At 37.4% G+C, this 12,700-nt stretch overlaps 3 non-coding genes and 38 pseudogenes across 3 annotated transcripts; all 41 read left to right on the forward strand.

Moving 5' to 3' along the window:
* On the forward strand, nucleotides 1-119 carry LOC148499839 (5S ribosomal RNA; annotated as a pseudogene).
* A 350-nt stretch (nucleotides 120-469) lies between these two features.
* On the forward strand, nucleotides 470-588 carry LOC148499840 (5S ribosomal RNA; annotated as a pseudogene).
* Nucleotides 589-704: 116 nt separating this feature from the next.
* On the forward strand, nucleotides 705-823 carry LOC148499841 (5S ribosomal RNA; annotated as a pseudogene).
* Nucleotides 824-1,173: 350 nt separating this feature from the next.
* On the forward strand, nucleotides 1,174-1,292 carry LOC148499842 (5S ribosomal RNA; annotated as a pseudogene).
* A 116-nt stretch (nucleotides 1,293-1,408) lies between these two features.
* Nucleotides 1,409-1,527, forward strand: LOC148499843 (5S ribosomal RNA; annotated as a pseudogene).
* A 350-nt stretch (nucleotides 1,528-1,877) lies between these two features.
* Nucleotides 1,878-1,996, forward strand: LOC148499844 (5S ribosomal RNA). Its single transcript, XR_015870384.1, has one exon. It is a non-coding gene; the product is annotated as a 5S ribosomal RNA (ribosomal RNA).
* Nucleotides 1,997-2,098: 102 nt separating this feature from the next.
* LOC148499845 (5S ribosomal RNA) lies at nucleotides 2,099-2,217 on the forward strand (annotated as a pseudogene).
* A 115-nt stretch (nucleotides 2,218-2,332) lies between these two features.
* LOC148499846 (5S ribosomal RNA) lies at nucleotides 2,333-2,451 on the forward strand (annotated as a pseudogene).
* Nucleotides 2,452-2,567: 116 nt separating this feature from the next.
* On the forward strand, nucleotides 2,568-2,686 carry LOC148499847 (5S ribosomal RNA; annotated as a pseudogene).
* A 116-nt stretch (nucleotides 2,687-2,802) lies between these two features.
* LOC148499848 (5S ribosomal RNA) lies at nucleotides 2,803-2,921 on the forward strand (annotated as a pseudogene).
* Nucleotides 2,922-3,272: 351 nt separating this feature from the next.
* On the forward strand, nucleotides 3,273-3,391 carry LOC148499849 (5S ribosomal RNA; annotated as a pseudogene).
* A 351-nt stretch (nucleotides 3,392-3,742) lies between these two features.
* Nucleotides 3,743-3,861, forward strand: LOC148499850 (5S ribosomal RNA; annotated as a pseudogene).
* A 116-nt stretch (nucleotides 3,862-3,977) lies between these two features.
* Nucleotides 3,978-4,096, forward strand: LOC148499851 (5S ribosomal RNA; annotated as a pseudogene).
* A 115-nt stretch (nucleotides 4,097-4,211) lies between these two features.
* Nucleotides 4,212-4,330, forward strand: LOC148499852 (5S ribosomal RNA; annotated as a pseudogene).
* A 116-nt stretch (nucleotides 4,331-4,446) lies between these two features.
* LOC148499853 (5S ribosomal RNA) lies at nucleotides 4,447-4,565 on the forward strand (annotated as a pseudogene).
* Nucleotides 4,566-4,681: 116 nt separating this feature from the next.
* On the forward strand, nucleotides 4,682-4,800 carry LOC148499854 (5S ribosomal RNA; annotated as a pseudogene).
* A 116-nt stretch (nucleotides 4,801-4,916) lies between these two features.
* On the forward strand, nucleotides 4,917-5,035 carry LOC148499855 (5S ribosomal RNA; annotated as a pseudogene).
* A 351-nt stretch (nucleotides 5,036-5,386) lies between these two features.
* On the forward strand, nucleotides 5,387-5,505 carry LOC148499856 (5S ribosomal RNA; annotated as a pseudogene).
* Nucleotides 5,506-5,621: 116 nt separating this feature from the next.
* On the forward strand, nucleotides 5,622-5,740 carry LOC148499857 (5S ribosomal RNA; annotated as a pseudogene).
* A 115-nt stretch (nucleotides 5,741-5,855) lies between these two features.
* On the forward strand, nucleotides 5,856-5,974 carry LOC148499858 (5S ribosomal RNA; annotated as a pseudogene).
* A 116-nt stretch (nucleotides 5,975-6,090) lies between these two features.
* LOC148499859 (5S ribosomal RNA) lies at nucleotides 6,091-6,209 on the forward strand (annotated as a pseudogene).
* A 116-nt stretch (nucleotides 6,210-6,325) lies between these two features.
* Nucleotides 6,326-6,444, forward strand: LOC148499860 (5S ribosomal RNA; annotated as a pseudogene).
* Nucleotides 6,445-6,572: 128 nt separating this feature from the next.
* On the forward strand, nucleotides 6,573-6,691 carry LOC148499861 (5S ribosomal RNA; annotated as a pseudogene).
* A 351-nt stretch (nucleotides 6,692-7,042) lies between these two features.
* LOC148499862 (5S ribosomal RNA) lies at nucleotides 7,043-7,161 on the forward strand (annotated as a pseudogene).
* A 350-nt stretch (nucleotides 7,162-7,511) lies between these two features.
* Nucleotides 7,512-7,630, forward strand: LOC148499863 (5S ribosomal RNA; annotated as a pseudogene).
* A 116-nt stretch (nucleotides 7,631-7,746) lies between these two features.
* LOC148499864 (5S ribosomal RNA) lies at nucleotides 7,747-7,865 on the forward strand (annotated as a pseudogene).
* A 350-nt stretch (nucleotides 7,866-8,215) lies between these two features.
* Nucleotides 8,216-8,334, forward strand: LOC148499865 (5S ribosomal RNA; annotated as a pseudogene).
* A 116-nt stretch (nucleotides 8,335-8,450) lies between these two features.
* On the forward strand, nucleotides 8,451-8,569 carry LOC148499866 (5S ribosomal RNA; annotated as a pseudogene).
* A 349-nt stretch (nucleotides 8,570-8,918) lies between these two features.
* Nucleotides 8,919-9,037, forward strand: LOC148499867 (5S ribosomal RNA). Its single transcript, XR_015870385.1, has one exon. It is a non-coding gene; the product is annotated as a 5S ribosomal RNA (ribosomal RNA).
* A 102-nt stretch (nucleotides 9,038-9,139) lies between these two features.
* LOC148499868 (5S ribosomal RNA) lies at nucleotides 9,140-9,258 on the forward strand (annotated as a pseudogene).
* A 115-nt stretch (nucleotides 9,259-9,373) lies between these two features.
* Nucleotides 9,374-9,492, forward strand: LOC148499869 (5S ribosomal RNA; annotated as a pseudogene).
* A 116-nt stretch (nucleotides 9,493-9,608) lies between these two features.
* Nucleotides 9,609-9,727, forward strand: LOC148499870 (5S ribosomal RNA; annotated as a pseudogene).
* Nucleotides 9,728-9,843: 116 nt separating this feature from the next.
* LOC148499871 (5S ribosomal RNA) lies at nucleotides 9,844-9,962 on the forward strand (annotated as a pseudogene).
* Nucleotides 9,963-10,313: 351 nt separating this feature from the next.
* Nucleotides 10,314-10,432, forward strand: LOC148499872 (5S ribosomal RNA; annotated as a pseudogene).
* Nucleotides 10,433-10,548: 116 nt separating this feature from the next.
* LOC148499873 (5S ribosomal RNA) lies at nucleotides 10,549-10,667 on the forward strand (annotated as a pseudogene).
* Nucleotides 10,668-11,018: 351 nt separating this feature from the next.
* LOC148499874 (5S ribosomal RNA) lies at nucleotides 11,019-11,137 on the forward strand (annotated as a pseudogene).
* Nucleotides 11,138-11,252: 115 nt separating this feature from the next.
* LOC148499875 (5S ribosomal RNA) lies at nucleotides 11,253-11,371 on the forward strand (annotated as a pseudogene).
* A 116-nt stretch (nucleotides 11,372-11,487) lies between these two features.
* Nucleotides 11,488-11,606, forward strand: LOC148499876 (5S ribosomal RNA). Its single transcript, XR_015870386.1, has one exon. It is a non-coding gene; the product is annotated as a 5S ribosomal RNA (ribosomal RNA).
* Nucleotides 11,607-11,722: 116 nt separating this feature from the next.
* LOC148499877 (5S ribosomal RNA) lies at nucleotides 11,723-11,841 on the forward strand (annotated as a pseudogene).
* Nucleotides 11,842-11,969: 128 nt separating this feature from the next.
* LOC148499878 (5S ribosomal RNA) lies at nucleotides 11,970-12,088 on the forward strand (annotated as a pseudogene).
* Nucleotides 12,089-12,438: 350 nt separating this feature from the next.
* Nucleotides 12,439-12,557, forward strand: LOC148499879 (5S ribosomal RNA; annotated as a pseudogene).
* The last annotated feature ends 143 nt before the right edge of the window (nucleotides 12,558-12,700 follow it).

A 12,700-nucleotide genomic window follows, 5' to 3' on the forward strand; every position in this document is an offset into this window, starting at 1 on the left:
ACCTACAGCCAAACCACTGTGGACATTCCCAACCTCGTCTGATCTTGGAAGCTATGCAGTGTTGGGCCTGGTTAGTACTTGGATGGGAGACCACCTGGGAATACCAGGTGCAATAGGTAATTTTATACTGCCATAACATTCTTTTCTATTACATTTTACATTTAATTTTTCAACTTATCATTGAATTTACTTGAGTTAAGTAGTAAAAGAGGTCTAAAGTTAATGTTTTTGAGCACCTGCAGCCAATCCACACTGGACATGCCCAATCTTGTCTTATCTTGGTAGCTATGCAGTGTTGGGCCTGGTCAATACTTGGATGGGAGGCCACCTGGGGATACCAGGTGCTGTAGGTAATTTTATACTGCCATAACATTCTTTTCTATTACATTTTACATTTAATTTTTTCAACTTATCAATGAATTTCCTTGAGTTATGAAGTAATAGAGGTCTAAAGTTAATGTTTTTGAGCACCTACAGCCAAACCACACTGGACATGCCCAATCTCGTCTGATCTTGGAAGCTCTGCAGTGTTGGGACTGGTTAGTACTTGGATGGGAGACTAACTAGGAATCCCAGGTGCTGTAGGTTATTTTCTACTGCCATAACATTTTTTTCTATTACATTTTACATTTAATTTTTTCAACTTATCAATGAATTTACTTGTGTTAAGAAGTAAAAGAGGTCTAAAGTTAATGTTTTTGAGCGCCTACAGCCAAACCACACTGGACATGCCCAATCTCGTCTGATCTTGGAAGCTATGCAGTTTTGGGCCTGGTTAGTACATGAATGGGAGACCACCTGGGAATACCAGGTGCTGTAGGTAATTTTATACTGCCGTAACATTCTTTTCTATTAAATTTTAATTTAATTTTATCAACTTATCAATAAATTTACTTGAGTTAAGAAGTAAAAGAGGTCTAAAGTTAATATTTTTCAGCACCTATAGCCAAACCACACTGGACATGGCTAATGTTGTCTGATCTTGGAAGCTATGCAGTGTTGGGCATGGTTAGTACTTGGATGGGAGACCACCTGGGAATACCAGGTGCAGTAGGTAATTTTATGCAGCCATAACATTCTTTTCTATTACATTTTACATTTAATTTTTTCAACTTATCAAAGAATTTACTTGAGTTAAGAAGTAAAAGAGGTCTAAAGTTAATGTTTTTGAGCACCTACAGCCATACCACACTGGACATGCCCAATCTCGTCTGATCTTGGAAGCTATGCAGTGTTGGACCTGGTTAGTATTTGGACAGGAGACCAACTTGGAATCCCAGGTGCTGTAGGTAATTTTATACTGCCATAACAGTCTTTTCTATTACATTTTAAATTTTAATTTTTTCAACTTATCAATGAATTTACTTGAGTTAAGAAGTAATAGAGGTCTAAAGTTAAGGCTTTTAGCACCTACAGCCAAACCACACTGTACATGCCCAATCTCGTCTGATCTTGGAATCTATGCAGTGTTGGGCCTGCTTAGTACTTGGATGGGAAACCACCTAGGAATACCAGGTGCTGTTGGTAATATTATACTGCCATAACAGTCTTATCTATTACATTTTACATTTAATTTTTTCAAATTATCAATGAATTTACTTGAGTAAAGAAGTAATAGAGGTCTAAAGTTAATGTTTTTGAGGGCCTACAGCTAAACCACACTGGACATGCCCAATCTCGTCTGATCTTGGTTGGTATGCCGTGTTGGGCATGGGAAGTACTTGGATGGGAGAACACCTGGGAATACCAGGTGCTGTACATCATTTTATACTGCCATAACATTCTTTTCTATTACATTTTACATTTAATTTTTTCAACTTATCAATGAATTTACTTGAGTTAAGAAGTAATAGAGGTCTAAAGTTAAGGCTTTTATCACCTACAGCCAAACCACACTGGACATGCCCAATCTCGTCTGATCTTGGAAGCTATGCAGTGTTGGGCCTGGTTAGTACTTGGATGGGAGACCACCTGGGAATACCAGGTGCTGTAGGTAATTTTATATAGCCATAACATTCTTTTCTATTACATTTTTCAACTTATCAATGAATTTACTTGAGTTAAGAAATAATAGAGTTCTAAAGTTAAGGCTTTTATCACCTACAGCCAAACCACAGTGGACATGCCCAATCTCGTCTGATCTTGGAAGCTATGCAGTTTTGGGCCTGGTTAGTACTTGAATGGGAGACCACCTGGGAATACCAGGTGCTGTAGGTAATTTTATACTGCCATAACATTCTTTTCTATTACATTTTACATTTCATTTTTCAACTTATCATTGAATTTACTTGAGTTAAGAAGTAAAAGAGGTCTAAAGTTAATGTTTTTGAGCACCTACAGCCAAACCACACTGGACATGCCCAATCTCATCTGAACTTGGAAGCTATGCAGTGTTGGGCCTGGTTAGTACTTGGATGGTAGACCACCTGGGAATACCAGTTGCTGTTTGTAATTTTATACTGCCATAACATTCTTTTCTATTACATTTTAAATTTAATTTTTTCAACTTGTCAATGAATTTACTTGAGTTATGAAGTAATAGAGGTGTAAAGTTAATTTTTTTGAGCACCTACAGCCAAACCACACTGGACATGCCCAATCTCATCTGATCTTGGAAGCTATGCAGTGTTGGGCCTGGTTAGTACTTGGATGGGAGACCACCAGGGAATACCAGGTGCTGTCGGTAGTTTTATGCAGCCATAACATTCTTTTCTATTACATTTTACATTTAATTTTTTCAACTTATCAATGAATTTACTTGAGTTAAGAAGTAAAAGAGGTCTAAAGTTAATGTTTTTGAGCACCTACAGCCAAACCACACTGAACATGCCCAATCTCGTCTGATCTTGGAAGCTATGCAGTGTTGGACCTGGTTAGTACTTGGATGGGAGAACACCTAGGAATACCAGGTGCTGTAGGTAAATTTATACTGCCATAGCAGTCTTTTCTATTACATTTTACATTTAATTTTTTCTACTTATCAATGAATGTACTTGAGTTAAGAAGTAATAGAGGTCTAAAGTTAATGTTTTTGAGCACCTACAGCCAAACCACAGTGGACATGCCCAATCTTGTCTGATCTTGGAAGCTATGCAGTGTTGGACCTGGTTAGTACTTGGATGGGAGAACACCTAGGAATACAAGGTGCTATAGGTAATTTTAGACAGCCAAAACATTCTTTTCTATTACATTTTACATTTCATTTTTTCAACTTATCAATGAATTTACTTGAGTTAAGAAGTAAAAGAGGTCTAAAGTTAATGTTTTTGAGCACGTACAGACAAACCACACTGGACATGCCCAATCTCGTCTGATCTTGGAAGCTTTGCAGTGTTGGGCCTGGTTAGTACTTGGACGGGAGACCACCTGGGAATACCAGGTGCTGTAGGTAATTTTATACTGCCATAACATTCTTTTCTATTACATTTTACATTTAATTTTTTCAACTTATCAATGACTTTACTTGAGTTAAGAAGTAATAGAGGTCTAAAGTTAATATTTTTCAGCACCTATAGCCAAACCACACTGGACATGGCCAATGTTGTCTGATCTTGGAAGCTATGCAGTGTTGGGCATGGTTAGTACTTGGATGGGAGACCACCTGGGAATACCAGGTGCAGTAGGTAATTTTATGCAGCCATAACATTCTTTTCTATTACATTTTACATTTAATTTTTTCAACTTATCACAGAATTTACTTGAGTTAAGAAGTAAAAGAGGTCTAAAGTTAATGTTTTTGAGCACCTACAGCCATACCACACTGGACATGCCCAATCTCGTTTGATCTTGGAAGCTATGCAGTGTTGGACCTGGTTAGTATTTGGACAGGAGACCACCTTGGAATCCCAGGTGCTGTAGGTAATTTTATACTGCCATAACAGTCTTTTCTATTACATTTTAAATTTTAATTTTTTCAACTTATCAATGAATTTACTTGAGTTAAGAAGTAATAGAGGTCTAAAGTTAAGGCTTTTATCACCTACAGCCAAACCACAGTGGACATTCCCAATCTCGTCTGATCTTGGAAGCTATGCAGTTTTGGGACTGGTTAGTACTTGAATGGGAGACCACCTGGGAATATCAGGTGCTGTAGGTAATTTTATACTGCCATAACATTCTTTTCTATTACATTTTACATTTCATTTTTCAACTTATCATTGAATTTACTTGAGTTAAGAAGTAAAAGAGGTCTAAAGTTAATGTTTTTGAGCACCTACAGCCAAACCACACTGGACATGCCCAATCTCATCTGAACTTGGAAGCTATGCAGTGTTGGGCCTGGTTAGTACTTGGATGGGAGACCACCTGGGAATACCAGTTGCTGTTTGTAATTTTATACTGCGATAACATTCTTTTCTATTACATTTTAAATTTAATTTTTTCAACTTGTCAATGAATTTACTTGAGTTATGAAGTAATAGAGGTCTAAAGTTAATGTTTTTGAGCACCTACAGCCAAACCACACTGAACATGCCCAATCTCGTCTGATCTTGGAAGCTATGCAGTGTTGGACCTGGTTAGTACTTGGATGGGAGAACACCTAGGAATACAAGGTGCTATAGGTAATTTTAGACAGCCAAAACATTCTTTTCTATTACATTTTACATTTCATTTTTTCAACTTATCAATGAATTTACTTGAGTTAAGAAGTAAAAGAGGTCTAAAGTTAATGTTTTTGAGCACGTACAGACAAACCACACTGGACATGCCCAATCTCGTCTGATCTTGGAAGCTTTGCAGTGTTGGGCCTGGTTAGTACTTGGACGGGAGACCACCTGGGAATACCAGGTGCTGTAGGTAATTTTATACTGCCATAACATTCTTTTCTATTACATTTTACATTTAATTTTTTCAACTTATCAATGAATTTACTTGAGTTAAGAAGTAATAGAGGTCTAAAGTTAATGTTTTTGAGCACCTACATCCCAACCACAGTGGACATGCCCAATCTCGTCTGATCTTGGAAACTATGCAGTGTTGGGCCTGGTTAGTACTTGGATGGGAGACCACCTGGGAATACCAGGAGCTGTAGGTAATTTTAAACTGCCATAACATTCTTTTCTATTACATTTTACATTTAATTTTTTCAAATTATCAATGAATTTACTTGAGTAAAGAAGTAAAAGAGGTCTAAAGTTAATGTTATTGAGGGCCTACAGCCAAACCACACTGGACATGCCCAATCTCGTCTGATCTTGGGTGCTATGCCGTGTTGGGCCTGGTAAATACTTGGATGGGAGAACACCTGGGAATACCAGGTGCTGTACATCATTTTATACTGCCATAACATTCTTTTCTATTACATTTTACATTTAATTTTTTCAACTTATCAATGAATTTACTTGAGTTAAGAAGTAATAGAGGTCTAAAGTTAATGTTTTTGAGCACCTACAGACAAACCACACTGGACATGCCCAATCTCATCTGATCTTGGAAGTTATGCAGTGTTGAGCCTGGTTAGTACTTGGATGGGAGACCACCTGGGAATACCAGGTGCTGTAGGTAATTTTATGCAGCCATAACATTCTTTTCTATTACATTTTACATTTAATTTTTTCAACTTATCAATGAATTTACTTGAGTTAAGAAGTAAAAGAGGTCTAAAGTTAATGTTTTTGAGCACCTACAGTCAAACCACACTGGACATGCCCAATCTCGTCTGATCTTGGAAGCTATGCAGTGTTGGACCTGGTTAGTACTTGGATGGGAGTCCACCTAGGAATCCCAGGTGCTGGAGGTAATTTTATACTGCCGTAACAGTCTTTTCTATTACATTTTACATTTAATTTTTTCAACTTATCAATGAATTTACTTGAGTTAAGAAGTAATAGAGGTCTAAAGTTAACGCTTTTATCACGTACAGCCAAACCACACTGGACATTCCCAATCTCGTCTGATCTTGGAAGCTATGCAGTGTTGGACCTGGTAAGTACTTGGATGGGAGACCAACTGGGAATACCAGGTGCTGTAGGTAATTTTATACTCCCATAACATTCTTTTCTGTTACATTTTACATTACATTTTTTCAACTTAGCAATGAATTTACTTGAGTTAAGAAGTAAAAGAGGTCTAAAGTTAATGTTTTTGAGCACCTACAGCCAAACCACACTGGACATGCCCAATCTCGTCTGATCTTGGAAGCTATGCAGTGTTGGGCATGGTTAGTACTTGGATGGGAGACCACCTGGGAATACCAGTTGCTGTAGGTAATTTTATACTGCCATAACAGTCTTTTCTATTACATTTTACATTTAGTTTTTTCAACTTATCAATGAATTTTCTTGAGTTAAGAAGTAATAGAGGTCTAAAGTTAATGTTTTTGAGCACCTGCAGCCTAACCACAGTGGACATGCCCAATCTCGTCTGATCTTGGAAGCTATGCAGTGTTGGGCCTGGTTAGTACTTGGATGGGAGACCACCTGGGAATACCAGGTGCTGTAGGTAATTTTATACTGCCATAACATTCTTTTCTATTAAATTTTAATTTATTTTTTTCAACTTATCAATGAATTTACTTGAGTTAAGAAGTAAAAGATGTCTAAAGTTGATGTCTAAAGTTAATGTTTTTGAGCACCTACAGTCAAACCACACTGGACATGCCCAATCTCGTCTGATCTTGCAAGCTATGCAGTGTTGGGCCTGGTTAGTACTTGGATGGGAGACCACCTGGGAATACCAGGTGCTGTAGGTAATTTTATATAGCCATAACATTCTTTTCTGTTACATTTTACATTACATTTTTTCAACTTAGCAATGAATTTACTTGAGTTAAGAAGTAAAAGAGGTCTAAAGTTAATATTTTTCAGCACCTATAGCCAAGCCACACTGGACATGGCCAATGTTGTCTGATCTTGGAAGCTATGCAGTGTTGGGCCTGGATAGTACTTGGATGGGAGACCACCTTTGAATACCAGGAGCTGTAGGTAATTTTATACTGCCATAACATTCTTTTCTATTACATTTTACATTTAATTTTTTCAACTGATCAATGAATTTACTTGAGTTAAGAAGTAAAAGAGGTCTAAAGTTAATGTTTTTGAGCACCTACAGCCAAACCACTGTGGACATTCCCAACCTCGTCTGATCTTGGAAGCTATGCAGTGTTGGGCCTGGTTAGTACTTGGATGGGAGACCACCTGGGAATACCAGGTGCAATAGGTAATTTTATACTGCCATAACATTCTTTTCTATTACATTTTACATTTAATTTTTCAACTTATCATTGAATTTACTTGAGTTAAGTAGTAAGAGAGGTCTAAAGTTAATGTTTTTGAGCACCTACAGCCAATCCACACTGGACATGCCCAATCTTGTCTTATCTTGGTAGCTATGCAGTGTTGGGCCTGGTCAATACTTGGATGGGAGGCCACCTGGGGATACCAGGTGCTGTAGGTAATTTTATACTGCCATAACATTCTTTTCTATTACATATTACATTTAATTTTTTCAACTTATCAATGAATTTCCTTGAGTTATGAAGTAATAGAGGTCTAAAGTTAATGTTTTTGAGCACCTACAGCCAAACCACACTGGACATGCCCAATCTCGTCTGATCTTGGAAGCTCTGCAGTGTTGGGACTGGTTAGTACTTGGATGGGAGACTAACTAGGAATCCCAGGTGCTGTAGGTTATTTTCTACTGCCATAACATTTTTTTCTATTACATTTTACATTTAATTTTTTCAACTTATCAATGAATTTACTTGTGTTAAGAAGTAAAAGAGGTCTAAAGTTAATGTTTTTGAGCGCCTACAGCCAAACCACACTGGACATGCCCAATCTCGTCTGATCTTGGAAGCTATGCAGTTTTGGGCCTGGTTAGTACATGAATGGGAGACCACCTGGGAATACCAGGTGCTGTAGGTAATTTTATACTGCCGTAACATTCTTTTCTATTAAATTTTAATTTAATTTTATCAACTTATCAATAAATTTACTTGAGTTAAGAAGTAAAAGAGGTCTAAAGTTAATATTTTTCAGCACCTATAGCCAAACCACACTGGACATGGCTAATGTTGTCTGATCTTGGAAGCTATGCAGTGTTGGGCATGGTTAGTACTTGGATGGGAGACCACCTGGGAATACCAGGTGCAGTAGGTAATTTTATGCAGCCATAACATTCTTTTCTATTACATTTTACATTTAATTTTTTCAACTTATCAAAGAATTTACTTGAGTTAAGAAGTAAAAGAGGTCTAAAGTTAATGTTTTTGAGCACCTACAGCCATACCACACTGGACATGCCCAATCTCGTCTGATCTTGGAAGCTATGCAGTGTTGGACCTGGTTAGTATTTGGACAGGAGACCACCTTGGAATCCCAGGTGCTGTAGGTAATTTTATACTGCCATAACAGTCTTTTCTATTACATTTTAAATTTTAATTTTTTCAACTTATCAATGAATTTACTTGAGTTAAGAAGTAATAGAGGTCTAAAGTTAAGGCTTTTAGCACCTACAGCCAAACCACACTGTACATGCCCAATCTCGTCTGATCTTGGAATCTATGCAGTGTTGGGCCTGCTTAGTACTTGGATGGGAAACCACCTAGGAATACCAGGTGCTGTTGGTAATATTATACTGCCATAACAGTCTTATCTATTACATTTTACATTTAATTTTTCAAATTATCAATGAATTTACTTGAGTAAAGAAGTAATAGAGGTCTAAAGTTAATGTTTTTGAGGGCCTACAGCTAAACCACACTGGACATGCCCAATCTCATCTGATCTTGGTTGGTATGCCGTGTTGGGCATGGGAAGTACTTGGATGGGAGAACACCTGGGAATACCAGGTGCTGTACATCATTTTATACTGCCATAACATTCTTTTCTATTACATTTTACATTTAATTTTTTCAACTTATCAATGAATTTACTTGAGTTAAGAAGTAATAGAGGTCTAAAGTTAAGGCTTTTATCACCTACAGCCAAACCACACTGGACATGCCCAATCTCGTCTGATCTTGGAAGCTATGCAGTGTTGGGCCTGGTTAGTACTTGGATGGGAGACCACCTGGGAATACCAGGTGCTGTAGGTAATTTTATATAGCCATAACATTCTTTTCTATTACATTTTTCAACTTATCAATGAATTTACTTGAGTTAAGAAATAATAGAGTTCTAAAGTTAAGGCTTTTATCACCTACAGCCAAACCACAGTGGACATGCCCAATCTCGTCTGATCTTGGAAGCTATGCAGTTTTGGGCCTGGTTAGTACTTGAATGGGAGACCACCTGGGAATACCAGGTGCTGTAGGTAATTTTATACTGCCATAACATTCTTTTCTATTACATTTTACATTTCATTTTTCAACTTATCATTGAATTTACTTGAGTTAAGAAGTAAAAGAGGTCTAAAGTTAATGTTTTTGAGCACCTACAGCCAAACCACACTGGACATGCCCAATCTCATCTGAACTTGGAAGCTATGCAGTGTTGGGCCTGGTTAGTACTTGGATGGTAGACCACCTGGGAATACCAGTTGCTGTTTGTAATTTTATACTGCCATAACATTCTTTTCTATTACATTTTAAATTTAATTTTTTCAACTTGTCAATGAATTTACTTGAGTTATGAAGTAATAGAGGTGTAAAGTTAATTTTTTTGAGCACCTACAGCCAAACCACACTGGACATGCCCAATCTCGTCTGATCTTGGAAGCTATGCAGTGTTGGGCCTGGTTAGTACTTGGATGGGAGACCACCAGGGAATACCAGGTGCTGTCGGTAGTTTTATGCAGCCATAACATTCTTTTCTATTACATTTTACATTTAATTTTTTCAACTTATCAATGAATTTACTTGAGTTAAGAAGTAAAAGAGGTCTAAAGTTAATGTTTTTGAGCACCTACAGCCAAACCACACTGAACATGCCCAATCTCGTCTGATCTTGGAAGCTATGCAGTGTTGGACCTGGTTAGTACTTGGATGGGAGAACATCTAGGAATACCAGGTGCTGTAGGTAAATTTATACTGCCATAGCAGTCTTTTCTATTACATTTTACATTTAATTTTTTCTACTTATCAATGAATGTACTTGAGTTAAGAAGTAATAGAGGTCTAAAGTTAATGTTTTTGAGCACCTACAGCCAAACCACAGTGGACATGCCCAATCTTGTCTGATCTTGGAAGCTATGCAGTGTTGGACCTGGTTAGTACTTGGATGGGAGAACACCTAGGAATACAAGGTGCTATAGGTAATTTTAGACAGCCAAAACATTCTTTTCTATTACATTTTACATTTCATTTTTTCAACTTATCAATGAATTTACTTGAGTTAAGAAGTAAAAGAGGTCTAAAGTTAATGTTTTTGAGCACGTACAGACAAACCACACTGGACATGCCCAATCTCGTCTGATCTTGGAAGCTTTGCAGTGTTGGGCCTGGTTAGTACTTGGACGGGAGACCACCTGGGAATACCAGGTGCTGTAGGTAATTTTATACTGCCATAACATTCTTTTCTATTACATTTTACATTTAATTTTTTCAACTTATCAATGACTTTACTTGAGTTAAGAAGTAATAGAGGTCTAAAGTTAATGTTTTTGAGCACCTACATCCCAACCACAGTGGACATGCCCAATCTCGTCTGATCTTGGAAACTATGCAGTGTTGGGCCTGGTTAGTACTTGGATGGGAGACCACCTGGGAATACCAGGAGCTGTAGGTAATTTTAAACTGCCATAACATTCTTTTCTATTACATTTTACATTTAATTTTTTCAAATTATCAATGAATTTACTTGAGTAAAGAAGTAAAAGAGGTCTAAAGTTAATGTTATTGAGGGCCTACAGCCAAACCACACTGGACATGCCCAATCTCGTCTGATCTTGGGTGCTATGCCGTGTTGGGCCTGGTAAATACTTGGATGGGAGAACACCTGGGAATACCAGGTGCTGTACATCATTTTATTCTGCCATAACATTCTTTTCTATTACATTTTACATTTAATTTTTTCAACTTATCAATGAATTTACTTGAGTTAAGAAGTAAAAGAGGTCTAAAGTTAATGTTTTTGAGCACCTACAGTCAAACCACACTGGACATGCCCAATCTCGTCTGATCTTGGAAGCTATGCAGTGTTGGACCTGGTTAGTACTTGGATGGGAGTCCACCTAGGAATCCCAGGTGCTGTAGGTAATTTTATACTGCCGTAACAGTCTTTTCTATTACATTTTACATTTAATTTTTTCAACTTATCAATGAATTTACTTGAGTTAAGAAGTAATAGAGGTCTAAAGTTAACGCTTTTATCACGTACAGCCAAACCACACTGGACATTCCCAATCTCGTCTGATCTTGGAAGCTATGTAGTGTTGGACCTGGTAAGTACTTGGATGGGAGACCACCTGGGAATACCAGGTGCTGTAGGTAATTTTATACTCCCATAATATTCTTTTCTGTTACATTTTACATTACATTTTTTCAACTTAGCAATGAATTTACTTGAGTTAAGAAGTAAAAGAGGTCTAAAGTTAATGTTTTTGAGCACCTACAGCCAAACCACACTGGACATGCCCAATCTCGTCTGATCTTGGAAGCTATGCAGTGTTGGGCCTGGTTAGTACTTGGATGGGAGACCACCTGGGAATACCAGGTGCTGTAGGTAATTTTATACTGCCATAACAGTCTTTTCTATTACATTTTACATTTAGTTTTTTCAACTTATCAATGAATTTTCTTGAGTTAAGAAGTAATAGAGGTCTAAAGTTAATGTTTTTGAGCACCTGCAGCCTAACCACAGTGGACATGCCCAATCTCGTCTGATCTTGGAAGCTATGCAGTGTTGGGCCTGGTTAGTACTTGGATGGGAGACCACCTGGGAATACCAGGTGCTGTAGGTAATTTTATACTGCCATAACATTCTTTTCTATTAAATTTTAATTTATTTTTTTCAACTTATCAATGAATTTACTTGAGTTAAGAAGTAAAAGATGTCTAAAGTTGATGTCTAAAGTTAATGTTTTTGAGCACCTACAGTCAAACCACACTGGACATGCCCAATCTCGTCTGATCTTGCAAGCTATGCAGTGTTGGGCCTGGTTAGTACTTGGATGGGAGACCACCTGGGAATACCAGGTGCTGTAGGTAATTTTATATAGCCATAACATTCTTTTCTGTTACATTTTACATTACATTTTTTCAACTTAGCAATGAATTTACTTGAGTTAAGAAGTAAAAGAGGTCTAAAGTTAATATTTTTCAGCACCTATAGCCAAGCCACACTGGACATGGCCAATGTTGTCTGATCTTGGAAGCTATGCAGTGTTGGGCCTGGATAGTACTTGGATGGGAGACCACCTTTGAATACCAGGAGCTGTAGGTAATTTTATACTGCCATAACATTCTTTTCTATTACATTTTACATTTAATTTTTTCAACTGATCAATGAATTTATTGAGTTAAGAAGTAAAAGAGGTCTATAGTTAATGTTTTTGAGCACCTACAGCCAAACCACTGTGGACATTCCCAACCTCGTCTGATCTTGGAAGCTATGCAGTGTTGGGCCTGGTTAGTACTTGGATGGGAGACCACCTGGGAATACCAGGTGCAATAGGTAATTTTATACTGCCATAACATTCTTTTCTATTACATTTTACATTTAATTTTTCAACTTATGATTGAATTTACTTGAGTTAAGTAGTAAAAGAGGTCTAAAGTTAATGTTTTTGAGCACCTACAGCCAATCCACACTGGACATGC

This window comes from Taudactylus pleione, unplaced genomic scaffold, assembly GCF_031769625.1.
Source record: "Taudactylus pleione unplaced genomic scaffold, aTauple2 ptg000550l, whole genome shotgun sequence".
NCBI classification, from domain to species: Eukaryota; Metazoa; Chordata; class Amphibia; order Anura; family Myobatrachidae; genus Taudactylus; species Taudactylus pleione.